The following is a 15236-nucleotide window of genomic DNA, read 5'->3' as shown; positions in this document are numbered from 1 at the left end:
AACACATGGAAGACAATAAATATATTACATTATCATAAAAGTATCTTTGATGAGGAGGGAAATATCTGGCACTTCTATCTGATTATCTTGGCAATTTTGTGTTTTTCACTCTGCACGTGAGATTCAACTGCTTGGATTCCCATCATGACGAGTTTAAGAAGAGAAATTTATTAAATTATTAAACAAAAAAACTGATGTTACCGATTATTTTGAGATGTTGAGATGTGACGCAACATAAAAAAAAAATTAATAAAATCCTACCATGTCTGAGCATTCTTAAGAGACTTTGGAAAGATTAATTTAAGTCATTTTTATACTATTTAAGGTCTTATTGTTAGATGAATTCAAGGCCTTTTAATACTTTTTAAGGATCTGTGGGAACCCTGCATGTAACCAAGACTTTAGACAGTCAGAGGCTAAAGCATCTGTGAAATCTTAAATTAATAAGTTAGCGTGGCACATTTGTGTGTGGAAAAGAGGAGATGGGATTTTAGTTGTTAGTGTGAGCATGGGTTTGTGTGTGTGTGTGTGTGTGTGTGGCGGATACAGATGTGTCAGTAGAACAAAACAAAGGTTAAGGGAAGGTATTTTTAAGACACAGCAGCTTACGCGTCACACCCCACAGTTAATCTACAAAGCATCTGTGCAGAGGCGGAATAAATGATTTTTGAAACCTCTTTGCCCAGAGAACAATGTAGCCATACATTCTTTATCGAAACTATCTCCAGGTACATAAAGGCACGGACCAGTGGGATTTTCCCTGTGGGATGGTATTTTTTTCCAAACCCTGGCCTTATATACCCTTTGTTAACACCTGGTTTGGAAGCCGCGTGCAGTCACGCGTGTATCCTTCTGCTAACTTTGCCAAGTCCGTTGCTAGGCTTGTTTTATGCTTTGATTGTTCACTGACACTGTTTCATGTGACCATGGTGGGTTGGAGAGTAATAAACATATGATGCAATATTATCTATTAAACTATGCAACAATATGAGATAATAGAAGCTCCGTCTTAAACAAACTTCAGGTATATATTTAATTACATAGTGCTGATAATAGGCCAACCTCTCCTGACTGCAAGACTCAGACTTGCACTTCTGCTGTGTGCGTTTAATCGTTTTACTTTAGAAAAATTGTTGTGAGTAAGCCTACTTCTCCTATAACATTCCCAGTTAGAGAAAGGTTGAAAATAACGTAATGCACCTGTGGCCCCAGGCCCCCAAATCACAACATCTGCCCCTGGTTATAATAATGAGAGCTCAGCGCGAGCGGCTGGATGAGACAGGAAGCGATGCATCCTGTCTGACTAAACTAACACAAAGTAGTCTGTAGAAGTCTAAAGAAGTCACTTTCCACCTCTGAATATTTGTCTGTTTGTTCACTGAGACACTTTGGTGCTGTGGGGAAAAGCTCCGCTCTGTTTGTTTGTCTCTCTGTGCTGCTGTCGGACCATCAGCTGTTTGATCCACGATAATGAGACGCCGTGACAGCACATACGACTCGGCCGTCAAAAACTCGGCTGTATTCTAGAGTGAAAGTCGTTCACTTCATTTCAAGATTGTTTAACGTGTCTGCTGTTGCACTGTTTTGGCGTGAGATTTTCCTCGGTGCCATGAGACAAGAGACTGAAAAGCTTGAGACACATGGCAGATGCGTGGGAGTTGGCAACCCCATTTAGGAAAGGATTAACAGAATTTTAAAATAACCGACATAAAAGACATAGGAAAGATTTCGTCGCTTAGAGGTTCTGTATGTCAGTTTTAATTATTTTTCGATTAATTGCCCAGCTCTAATGGGCATATTACCGTTGTAGCACCGGCTGATTAACCCACGAAGATGAGTGACAGCTGGCTTTTCAGCAGTTAATTTAAGAGCATGCCATTCCCGTAACTCATTGGCTCCAGGAAGACACAGTGTCGCATACACAAGCCAAATTCGTAAAACAACAAGCAACACAAACTATTTACAGTGTTTACACACTGAATCAGGTCAAGGCCCTGAAGACTCTGCAAAATGTAAGACTGACCCAAGGAAACAAATGAAGACCGTATGTTAGCATGCTGACATTACATTACTGGCACTCATCAAAAGCATCCACAGCATAGTCTCTGCATTAGAGGTCTTTGTGTGTGTTGGACAGATGGATTCACTTCACCTCACAGATGGGAAAAATGTACACAAACATGAAGACGTGGTTGAGGACGCTTTGTGTAGATTGCACAACCTAACCACTTGTGTTTATGATTGATTGATTGATTTAATTTTATTATTGTGTCATGCATAAACAACATGCCCAGCACAGACAGGCTTACAAGACACCACCATTAATACAAAGAGACCAGAAACCAAAGCTGACAGTTGACAATAAAATATTAGCAAAACAAACCATCCTGATGTTTCTACCAGGCTTCAGCAACAAAGTGGCTAACTTGTAAACATTAAGAGTAAAAAGTAATTTAATCCTGTCGTCATCAGTGCTCCAAAACATTTTAAGGATTGTGAACATACATTTCATTCATCAAAGGTGATCTTAATTCATCATAGAAGGGACAATATGAAAGAAAAAGAGATTCATTCTCGACCTCTCCTAAATCACAAAGTTCACACAGTCTGTTTTCCTCTGAGATGGTTTTAAATCTGCCGACTTCAAGAGCCAAAGGAAGATTTTCTGTTCTGAACTCGTCAACTAAAGATCTCTGACTTCTTGTCAAGTTTCCTTTAACATAAAATTCAGTAACATAATTATGCTCGACCTAAATATGTGTCTCTAATTTGGCTTTTAACAAGAGGTCATTTAACAATTTTTCTTCAAATCCAGAAAGTAACGTTTCTCTTATTGTTCTGACACAGCACAGCGGATTATTTCTATAAATGAACTTCAGCTTCTCCAAAGATAGCATGAAGCTCTGCAGCCCATTGAGACTTCTGCACTTTACTCCAAAGAAAAAACTTTCTTATTTAATCCTTTTATCCAACATATTGATAAAACGGTTTAATCACTTCACATTTCCTTCTTGTCGATCCAAGAATCTGAGACACCCAGAGCAGCCAGAGAAGCAGCAAATTTATGAATGCCAAGAAAACCTCGTATTGTGTTTAAACTCTCAGACTGGAGAGCACGTTACACTGTAAAACATTACAGCGAGCCGCGACAGAGACAGGACGGGGAGCGCTGCCTCGAGTTATGTCTTGGAGGAAAACAACAGATGTAGGACGGAAGGAAGGAGGGAGGCGATGCTGCTGGGAGGGGTCCTGGCCTGCATGCCTCAACATCTGCATCACCAGTTCAGGGGTCAGGGGAGGTATGCTCACACACGACCACCACAATGAGGACGACACACACACCATATAACCAACAATGTTTTACCTACATGTCTTAGTATACAGCAGCAGAACCACAATAAATGAAGATAAACCCAATAAAGCCTAAACATATAAGGTCTCTTTATCAGCTGCTATGATCCAGTTATTTGCACAAATTCTTCATTTTATCAGATTGAATGCATCAATACTTAAAGGAATGTTCTCCTGGTTTTTAACCTTATCTCCATCTCATTCAGCAGCTTGAGTAATTATTAATACAACATGGTTTAAAGTCCGTTCATGGCGTCTCAAAGCTACTCAAAGATTTTTCACAAAGTGACTTTTTTAGTGTCGGTATGAAGTGAAACAGCTCTCCACGCTGCCACTGACAGAAGTGAAGCCAGCATGGCACGGCGTGACAACGACGTACTGCTGCTTATCTAAAATCCCAGACAGGTCGGAGCAGGAATAGCTCGACCCCGCGCCTGTTTGGGTGCTCAGGGGTCATCAACGACATTGGTCCAGGGGCCAAAATTTTTCTAAGCAGACTGTGGGAGCCGAACTTTGAAAATAAATATGATAATGATAATACTAATAACACCGACACTTATGGTGTTTGTGCGTTTCTTTGATGGGAGGCGGTTCTTTGGCGCAACATATTTTTCCAATGCGCGATCGCTGTCTGCTGGTTTTGTTTGATTTGTAAACGTGCGACCATGTAGAGACAGAAATGACATGCAGGCTATTTAGTTTGTTTAATAAAAGGACGAGGTATAGACCTGTTCTATAGGAGAGGTATTTTTAAATGACTTCTGTTGTGATCTGCCGCTATAAAGAAAATAAAATTAACTTGACCTTAAAGGGGGGCGGGGCGCCTAATACTTCGTCTTATAAACAGCTCTCGTCTTCATGTTGCTTGCGTTGGTTTCTATAGGTTCATCTTTGAGCCTTCATCACTGACTAACCTGACGAGTTAATGATCAATAACAGCAGCTGGAACAACTAAAGCCCCTCTGGACAGCCGCTGCAGTAAAACTATGAGGTTGACTGACTGTCGTAGACAGCCAACGTGGTTCTTGTACACGTTTGACACACAGGAGAAGTTTCAGGTGGTTGAAAGCACAACCTCATAGCTCGATGCCACCAAATCCTCCCCAGCGGACCTGTAAACTGACAGTACACCCTGTCAGAACAGCTTATCGAGGGGACAAATCGCTTTGGAAACCCCGCAGCTTTCCGATGGTGTATTACAGGAGGCTGTGTCTGACCATTTCTGTAACTTTTTAAAACCCGACAACACAACATTCACAACCACTTCACACCTGAATGGCCAGCTTTTAAAATTCTTGACTATTTCTATCACTTCACGTGAACAAAACAATATTGCTTTTCTCACCTTTTAATGTTTTTAAGAGTCTTTGGGGGGTTTTTAACGCTGCGTTCGAATGTGGCCTTAAGAAAAAGCTGTATTTGATGTTGAACGTTTCAGTTTTATTAAACATTTACTAAAGGCATTTAAAGAAAGTTTAGTGCTGGAGTTTGTTATATTCCAAATTTTAAATATTGACAGAAAGTTTTTCATTTTTGTTGTAACTGCATATCGGTTCCAAATAACGACTAATAATCGGTATCAGTATGAGCCCTGAAAAAACAATATTGGTCATCAGAAGCATTACACAAGCGTTTCTATGTATGTTTCTGAGCTATCATGATCCAGGAGAGCGGGAGTGTCTCCAGTTCATGTGCTGCGACTCCCCTTCCCTTGATCCCATGACCTAACAAATACACACACTTATCAGGGTTTCGGTGAAATCTCCACTCTACCCCACATATATCTCTTATCTCTTCACTGACGGTCTGTGAATCACATATCAACTTTATATCTCAACTTTCCTAAAGTGAGAGGCATGTAACTACGACAGTCAGATGGTTAGAAGTAAAATATTTCCTTACATCATTTCTGTGTGAACAAAAACACTCACATGCCAGAGGAAGAAATCCACAATATGGGAGTGTTGCTTTCCGAGTTCCCGTATGTTTTTAATCAACTCCAGCTCTCTCAAAGTCTTATGACTGTGATTAAACCCAGATGAGACTGTTTTCTCTTTGGCTTCTGCAAAATAAGAAGCGTCTCGGTGATTTATGTATTTATAGCGTATGGAATGTGTGCACGACCTCTCGATCACCACGAGCCATTATTGGGTCACCCCGCCAAACCTTTCTCAACACCATGTTTTCTCAATACAGCCTTCGTCGCAAACTCATCTCACTTAGAGTCCTTGTCCTATGATATCCAAAAACAATCTGTCTTCCGAGACATTTGTCTCCAACACAAGTCTAGATTCCACATACAGGAACCCTCTGCGAGTACCCGTCAATGCAAGAGTGTGGGATGAAATACACAACATTTGGACTGTCATTGAGGTTAAAAGGTTGTGAAGGCTTGCACTGACAGAAGGTCATACGATGAAAATAGAGTGATATGCAACACGGGAACTTTTGTGGCCACTTAGGCTGCAGGCTGCGGCTTTATAATGAGTGTACCGACATGAAAGTGGTCCAAACCCTCTCATCCAACTGTCGGTAAGAAAGTGAATGAGCGTATTTCCCAAAATGTTAAACTGTCGCTTTAATGGTCTGACCTGAGTGTAGAACAAAAAAGCCAAATTGGAAAAGGTTTATCCTCTGGGGTGCATGAATCTGCAGTGAATCTGAAGAATTTTCTGCAATTTGTGCGACAGTTTACAAGATACCAGACTGTAAAAGTTTATCTTACTTAAAGTAATCTTGGAAACTGATTGCCTTTAAAAAGTAAAGCAAATATATATATATTTTTTATTTAGTTTATATCTAAGTGTTCAGTTTTCTCAACATTTAGCTGTATTAACTTATTTTGTTCTTAAAGTTGTTGCAACTTAAAAATAACAAGTTCAAATACCTTGTTCTTTTTTAAGCGTCAGCAACTTCAATAAACCAAGTTAGTCTGACTTAACCTGATCATGACAAAGAGGATTTTTCCAATGATGAAGTTCGGAGATCTGCGAGTTCTGTTTTGTTTACATTGTAAGGAAAATACAAATATGACTGACTGGTTTGCGACCAGCAGAGTACAGCTATATACAGCACAGTAAACTTGGTTTAGTGAAGTTGCCAAAACTTAGAAAGATTGGTTTAATTAAACTTGTCATATTTAAGTTGCAAAAACTTCCCAAAATTAAGTAAATATGACTAAATTTCAAGTAGATTTAACATTTATATATAAAGTAAACATAATTTAAGACTAATAGTTGTTAAATTCCATTGTTCAAGGCAATCGATCTAAATTAAATTTACCTTTCAGAGTTCACAGCGCATGTCTGGGGCTTTTCAGGGGAGATATTTTGACCCACTGTGACATTTTAACGACATGTTCATGCAAGCAATCCATCACGGGAAATTTAAAAAGCCGCTGTTAGCATAGCGGCTAATTGACAGAAGAAGAAAGGTGGCCGTAAATGTCCGTAACCTCGGAAAAAAAATGAGTTTCGGGAGCTCCTTACCCTCCGAGCAGAGGAAGAGATCAGCTGTCACATAACAGAGACGGTTAATGGTTTTTATCGACAGGTTATGCCTTTGTTATTATTTAGAAAATGCTCCTCACGCATTATATCATATGTCACGCTTGAGGCGGATACTTGTGTGTTAAACGTCACGCCTCCTTCGATCGCGGGATGCTGCCGCCATCGTTTGGTTCTGTGTAAAAGAGCAGGGGTGGTACGTCGGGGGGACTTCGTTGTGGCTCTATAGCGTGATCTCTGTGTAAAAGCAGCTCTAGATAAGACCCTCCTACAGCGCCTCTTGAAAAAATCCAAACTATCCCTCTAACTCGTACCTCGGCCATGTCAAGTGAACGCTAGAAATGTCAGAGTCGACCTCCATCTCCTCTCCTCACACGTACCTTAATTAAAAAAACTGGGGGGGACGGTGAGCAGAACTGACTCCTGAAAGGATTGAAAGTTTGACCTTGGTAGTTCGGATGGTTACACGCCTTGCTCGTGTCATTATGCCCTCTGCTTATAATTATTATGAATTATAAATCTAACCGCTCCCCCGCAACAGATGTGGATAAGGATTTTCTCACAACCTTTCAGACTCGGTAGTTTTAATGACCTCAAGTAGTGAAATGAAAACTCCTGACTTGGACACGGTTACAGGAAAAGTCGAGGTTAAAAGACAGGGCTCTGAGGTTTGGACAATAGAGCCAGTATCTATTCTAAGTCTCAGGACAATAGAATCTATCTTTGAAATTTAATTTTGAAAAAAAAAAAGAAAGAAAGAAAGAAAAACACAATAAAAGCAGCCTTACATCCAAGTGCAATGAGCAAAAAACAAAAACATAAAGAAAGCCATTACAAAACCTACACATCAATAAACAAAGACTGAAGCCACTGACACTTAAATATCACATTTGGAAGAAGGAACAAGTACACACTCATTTATTCCTGCCCCTTTATGTATTAAAGCCAGACCAATATATCGGTCAACCAATATTATCGGCCGATATGAGCCTTTCACGGACATATCTGAGCATATCAGCATCAGCGTGTATTTTTTTCCAATATGCGCTGATAAGAAAACGTTTATTACAGACCATATAATGCAGAAAACGATGCTCGGGTGGTTTAGAAATGTTCAGCAATTGACTGATACTGAACAGGACTGATGTTTATTTAACTATTTATTTTACAGTATTTATTCTTTATTTAAATGGTCAGCAAAGACCAAACAGTATTGATGCTTTGAACGATCGGCATTTATTTCAGTTTTATTTATTCTTTATTTTTGTTTGTGTGTAATGTTAAAAAAGTAAATTGTTAAATATTGTTTCAGAAAGCAGCTGTCTGAGTACTTTTGCATATTGGTGCAAAATCAGAGCACAATCCACATAGAAATGATCTTTTTTCATTCAAGCTCAAAAATTATATATCACTATATCGGTCGCCGTGTCGGTAATCAGTGAATTTTCCACTATAAAATCAGTATCTGTCTCAAAAATCCCATTTCGGTTGGGCTTGAATATATACATTCATACTCTATTTTAACAAACTCCCCAAATTTAACATACAACCTGCTTCAACATGGACAGCTATCCCAGTTTCATCTACTAAAGTGCTGCAACTGAGAAAAAATATTCTCTCAACTGTCAAATGTCATCAAATCTAAGTGAATCTATTTTTCTCTGATGTTTGACCTTCTTCGCGGTGAAAATATCAGCCGCGCAGAACGACAGCGGGCCTGACCCCGGTGGCCGAGGCACAGGCCGCTCTAAAATAGACTCTGATAACATGCTGTGAAAAGGAGATTGGAGAGGAATGTTCCACACACAAGGTGGTCGATGAGCTCACAGCAGGACGGCTGTGCAGAGCCAGACATCAGCGTTTCTGCTTCAACGGGTCTTCTGCGTTACTTTTTAACGGTTAGAGTCGCACCCCTGTTCAACCCCGCTCATCCACGCGAGCGTCCCTTCACACTGCGCTTATTTCCGTCTAAGTTTGCGTTATTTTGCAGCGCCGGCTCTCCATCGGTTTCCTTTGCTTTCATTCCCAGTGTAGCTGGACTGCATCCAGACCCGACTGAATTCAGACCACAAAGTGTGAACTTCACCCGGTTTGCCAAACCTCTTTGGCTCATTCAGTTCAACTTTAAATGTCACACAAAACAAAATCCAAACCAGGTCAACAACAGTTTATGCACTGACTTTAACTCATGACTTTCACTTATTTAGGCTATTTGAAAATAAAAGCCACCATAAATTTTTCTTACCTAACTTTTTTTTTGTTTTTTGCAAGAATTAGCCAATTTACCATAAATTAAATATACTTTACATGATGGTGCTGCTGTGTTGTAAAGTCAAATCATTTTTTTATCACAGTGCAATAAGTACGCAAAGCAAAAACAAGCACACAAAAGCCTACACTCTTTACAACTGTGTACTGTTTAGATACATGCAGTATATCACCTTCTAAGCAAAAACATCTTAATTTTAGTTTGTCTTTTTTCTTAATTCTAAACATTCAATGGTTTTCTTTCACATCTGCACTGTGTGAATGGATCAGCAGAAAACTGAAGCTCAAAATGTGCCATAAGTTTTGTGTTAAGTCAGTGTTGCAATTACTTCTGTCGAAACGGTTGCTGTGAAAAAATGTGGAGCAGCCTTTTAAATTAATCCCAGAAATGAACAGCAACCTCTGGCTGTCCAGAGTGGAGTAAAAATACATCTAAATGTTTATTGCATGCTTTCTAAAATGAGTTACACAATTTGTAATTAGGAAGCTCAAACTTGCAAACACACTGGTATTGTCCTTTAATACCCAAAAAGTATCCGCATGGTTTTTTGCAGGCGACGAGTCATTTGGGGCAAGTGGGGAGAACTACGGAGGCCCTGGGAGTGCAAAACACTGTAAATTCAGAAAACACATCCCAACTGGCATTGGACGTCAAAATGTTGTCAGAAACACGTTGGACTGTTATGTCGGACAGATGTAAAATTTTGGTTAGAATAAAAATCAGGTTGATGAAATTTTAAATGTCAATGTTAGAATTTTGTTTTGTGGATGTTCGGACATTTTGCAGATGATGGGTTTTGTTCTCCATACCTCACTAATAAAGGTTTTTATTCTACGTCAAGATTACGGTGGCATGAAATGTTTGGAAAATGTTGGAGTTTGGTTACTTTACATCAGTATTATACCTCAAACTAATGTTGGCATAAGACGTCCTGACATCGAATTTTGGTCTCCAAATGTCACAACCTAAATTCAACATTGATGACGGTTTCCAGCTAGGATAAATCATCACAAATTTAACGCACGTGTTGTCAAACTGGTGAAGATCTTTCTTCATAGAGAGGTGAAGTTACGAGTCCTAAAACGTGAATGTCCGTTAGCCTTTTAGCACTTCCGGTTCCCGCGTCTCTGGGTTTTTGGATGGGTTTTCGGTAAAATGCCTTAAATAAGGTCCATGGTTAACACAGGCTAAAGATACTTACACGTTTTGTTCTGCGACATAAAATGCGTCCATTTAACACGATTTTTGAACTTTTAAGGTTTTACTCGTCTTAAAAAGGTGGTTGCTAACACGTGGCTAAATGGGACTACTGTGTTTGTCGTTAAACTCATTAAACCCGATCATCGCCTTTACAGCTTTACAGAGCCGCACTCGAACTTGTAGATTTATCTGTTTACGATAGTTTTCGATTGTGTTTGAACGTGTTTTTACAGTGTTTGTAGTGGTGAAGTTTAAGTTGCGTGACCACGATGTAGTTCGTGTGTAGCCCAACAATAGCTTTTTACTTCTGACAATTTCATTTATGCTTCAAAACACACAAAAGTGGTGTTCATCTGTGAAGATCATCATGCTGAACAAAGCATGTACGTATCATAAACTTATGTTAGTCAGAGAGCTTATTTTGGCGCTAATCGAAAATCCCATTCAAAAATCCCAGAAGGTTTCTGATGAAGGAACCAGTGCGATGAATACGCCATCACTCCACCATCTGTTTGCCTGTATCACATGTGATTTCTTAATTTGCTCCAAGAGCTTTCGTATAGAGCTCCACTGAACAGGGAAAAAGTGTGTTTTAATGTTACAGAGTTTCATAGAAATCATTATTTAATTTTGGATTAATGCTTAACATACAACATTTTTGGTTGGTGCTGCTGTCGATCATTGTTCTACATTTTCAGGTCAGTTTCTGGATTTAATTAAAGTGGTGTTTAATGCTCTCAGCTGGAGGTGCTGCTATGTGGGGATGCCCCCATGCTCACAATGTCAAGTGCCCAGTTATGTTCTCTGTTGGATTATCGACTGTTTTAAACTATGTGGTAAATGTTAAAAAGCAAATTATGCCTAAGTGTACAATTTTGTAATTCTCTGGTTTTGCATCCGTGTAAAGTACTTGTTGCTTCACCGCTGACTTTCCACCTAAAACTGATTATGTGGGCAATGGAAATTTCTTATGAAAGGTGATCTTTGTTGGCTTGGAAATATGAAGTTAGTCATTTTAGCAATGAAAGGAGATCAGCGTTCACAGCTGCAGCCTTCAAACATCATCCTGACTCCCTGCTGGGTCAAACTGGGGTGCTGTCTTATCAGACAGGAGAAGGAGCAGCAGTCGAAAGCAGAAGGGAGTCTTCCTTCCTCTTCCTGTATTTCATTTTTGAAAAGACTAATGAGGGGTCATAGTTCAGCCTGGGATGAGACGGATTTGGATCATCAAAACCTCCCAGTATGACTGGCCAGTGGCCACCATTATAAACCTGCACGTCAAGACGTGACCATGAACTGGATCTGAGCACTTAATGTGGACAGAATATTCCCTTAAAATATCGAAAATGAGGCCTTTTTAGCATTTTCCAATAAACATGTGTCTCAGCTGGGGTTTTTATCAGTTTGAAACACACGGCCTCTGGTCTGTTTATGGTCAGCTCTTTGTGTTGTCATGGATACGTCGTGCACAAACCAAATATACGACTTTTTACAAGGCAGCGGGGGTAGAGATGCATGCTCAGAGGAAAAGCCCACATTTCTGGTTGGAAGGAGAATCACACCTACTTCCAAAAGTCCTGAAGGACTTGAATATTGACGTTTTTTTGGATTTGCACAAATATTGCAAAATGGACCTTTTCAAGAAGGAGGTTGAAGGAATGAAAGTGGGAGGCTGAGTTCATGCTGTCAAACAAGTCGACAAATGTCGACAAAAAAATCCTTTTTTTGATGCAAAGAAGCAAACTGGCACAAGCTACTCCAAATGTTCCACTTTTTCACATCTCTACGTGATAAACGACACATTCGGACACATTAATCAGAGCGCGCACGGCTGCATGTAAACAGGAATATTAGCTGAATATTGATTGTCATCAGCCATGTGAACTGTTAAGAATATCATCTTTTTTTGGAATAAGGGCAAAAAATGGTTTATTTTGTGCACGTAAGCGTGCTCACTTTTAGGTCATGCAACAGTTGTGGTTCAGCATGTGAACTGTGATAACTCCAAACAATCCTGACTGGAAACTGTGAAGTCATAATTAAAGTTTCCATAGAGACGGTAAAAACAGGAAATGAGCAGGAAGTGCCACACTCAGAGTGGCTCTCACAGCGCAAGAATACAAATCTGTGCACAAATACGCAAGATTTTTCTAACATATCTGCAGATATTTATTATTAATTTGTCGTGTCATATCAAATAACTGTGAAATGGTTCAAATTCATGGGTCTACAAAGCAAACTGACACAGTAATCATCCAGTAATAACCTGAGTTGTCTCCACTCCGGTCCTGTGACAGTAATCCTCTGAATAGCCTCGGGATGAACTGGACCACAATAACAAGTATGTGCATGTTTTAACACAGAGATGCTGCAGCTCTCTCACTGCGTCGCCTCCAGAATGTGTTACAGCTGCAGTCGGAGCACAAAATAGCCGAACACAGCACTAAAACAAGCCTCTAATATCGACGCAAGTGACCACAAAAGCAAGATATTCTAAATACAAAAAATGAATGAGAAAAAGTTCATCGTGGGACTGCACCTGACTGTATACCAGTGCTGTGAGAAAGTTCGGTACTTTTATGCTCAGTTTTGTGTGCAGCTTTCCTAAATTCAGTATGTCCTGTGTTTTGGCGAGAACTCCCTCACAGCGGATATTGCTAATGCTCAGACTCCGGCTCCGAATGACGTCACCAGCGCAAGATGGCAACGCCCGTATCTGGGATGTTAAAGGTCCATTTCACACAGCGTACCAGCAGCGTGTCAGGAGCGCAGAGCACGTTATTCTTTATTTCGGCGCTCAAGTTAGAGCGTGCACGCTGCCCGCCTGAGTCTCAGCTGCAGCGCATCTACAGAAACGGCGGCTCGCCGATTTTTAACGTGTGACGAGCGACTCTGGACCACTTTTTACTGCAGTTTAAAAGTCTCTGTCACAGAGAAGAGGAAATACAAAGACGTCTGTTTTACTCCAACTTCCCTGCTTCCCTTTCAAAACAAAAGCCCTCTGACAGCGTCTCTGGGGACAGAATCCAATCAGTTGCTCATACAAGGCATTTTATTTTGAAACATTTACAGGACTGTGTTGTCGGCAGTGCCGGAGCTTGCACGACTTCAGAAACAAGTGGAATTTGTGCTCGTAAATGTGGAAATAAAGTACTAATATCTGCGGGCCGTGACGCAGCTGCACTGTGCAACAACGCTTGAAACAAGCATGAAACACGCTGCAGTCAGGCGAGGCTACAGTCACGCACAGGTGACGCGTGAAACGGGCCTTAGCTTCACTTAAGCATAGCGGGGGTAAGTGGGGGCACGTTGTCCATCTTTACATACAGTCTGAGGTGCTAAACCAAAGTGAACTGAACTGGACCGCTTGGTAGGAACAGGACGTAAGAGCAGTAGTGAGAAGGCTGTGGGGGGGCTGCAGTAAGACGACATCTCGTGGGCTTTATTTTGAAGGCCTGTCCGAACGCTTTTACAGGGTAACAATAAAGAGACCCCTTTGCCTCCTGAATGACCACCTCTGTCACACTTTCACTTTGTCACGCAGGCATTCAGTCAAAAGTTTCACGCCTAAGTGAAGATAAGTCATGATGATCTCATCAGGGTAGTTTTTGCAAACTTTGTGAAACTGAAAATGGCTTTTTTTACTTTCTTTATCACAGTGGTGTGTCATATCTATCACAGTAAGCATGAGCAACTCTTTAATGGTTATATTTACCGAACACTAACTGAGTCATAATCCCAAAATCCTCCCCCCTCTGGAGCCAAAACCTGAAAGCCCTCTCTGTGTTCAGATGGTGTACAGTTACATTTGGGAAGTGGAGTACGACCGCAACGTATAGGGATACGGTTACCGCTCCGATTACTGTGGTCAGAGAAAGAAAAATGGCGCACAAACCGACCTGAAAGCGATACCTGCTGAACGTCATATTAAACTGCAGAAGCACGACGGCTCTTAGAAAAAGTGTTATGTCATGTTTCGTGACATATTTACAAAAACTGAAGTGTTAAAGGTGAGGAGAAAAGGCAAAAAGGGTAAGAATGTAAACATGAAAGTGAGGATCGGCGGCTTAGTAATACGCTGAAAATCAAATATCGATATTTTTGACCAAATAATTCAACTTCTACATAGCAACAATATTACAACACCACAATGAACAACACCCCAGTAAACCTCTGATTGAGCACACAGACACGTTAACCCTTTGAGACCAGAAGCAACATCACTTTTCCTGATCTGCTTTCAGACGTCTTTCACAAGCATTTTAACCTTTGAACCCTGAGATAAATTTGATAAATTAAAAAAAAAAAAAACATGGAGAAAAAAAGGCAAGAAGTAAGGAATGTTAAACAAATTGCAAGAAATTAGTCGATTTAGAAAATAATTTTAAAAAACGAAAGGAAAATAGCCAGCCAAAACTATTTAGTAGAATTATCATAATTACAGATTTACAGATAAAAATTACAATTTTTAAGCACTCTTTCTTTCTTTAACTACTTTTTTACGCAATTTTCTTGTAATTTTTACCGATTTCTTGCTATTTTTTGTGTGATTTTCTTCTTTTTTTGCTCATTGCCTTCTCCTCATGTTTTTGAAAGAAATCAGGCAAAATCACTAAATTTTTAAAGGATTTAAGTCCCTCTACAATAAAAGCAGCACACAAAAAAATCATACAAATATGTAGCTGTTACGATTCCCCAGAAACTGTATAAGCTAATGTACGCTGATACTGAGATATGAAAGGAAGAAAAGCTGAAACTACACAATACTGTCAGATCAAGATGCAAACGTTTGCTTTCGTCAAAGTAATTATTCCACCTTCATGTGGTAGAGTGTGTTTACATGGACATTAATAGCCCGTTTATGATCAGGTTTTTAGAGTAACTCATTTATGTGTCTGAGCATGTATATG

At 40.0% G+C, this 15236-nt stretch overlaps 1 protein-coding gene across 1 annotated transcript in view; it reads right to left on the bottom strand.

Moving 5' to 3' along the window:
* Positions 1-15236, bottom strand: part of LOC121943726 (plakophilin-3-like) — a 67115-nt gene that overhangs the window by 26178 nt on the left and 25701 nt on the right. The gene's annotated exons all lie outside the window — the stretch shown is intronic.

This window comes from Plectropomus leopardus, chromosome 1 (genome assembly GCF_008729295.1).
Source record: "Plectropomus leopardus isolate mb chromosome 1, YSFRI_Pleo_2.0, whole genome shotgun sequence".
NCBI lineage: Eukaryota > Metazoa > Chordata > Actinopteri > Perciformes > Serranidae > Plectropomus > Plectropomus leopardus.
Note: the sequence above shows the minus strand (reverse complement) of the source record. Positions and strands in the feature narration are given on the sequence as shown.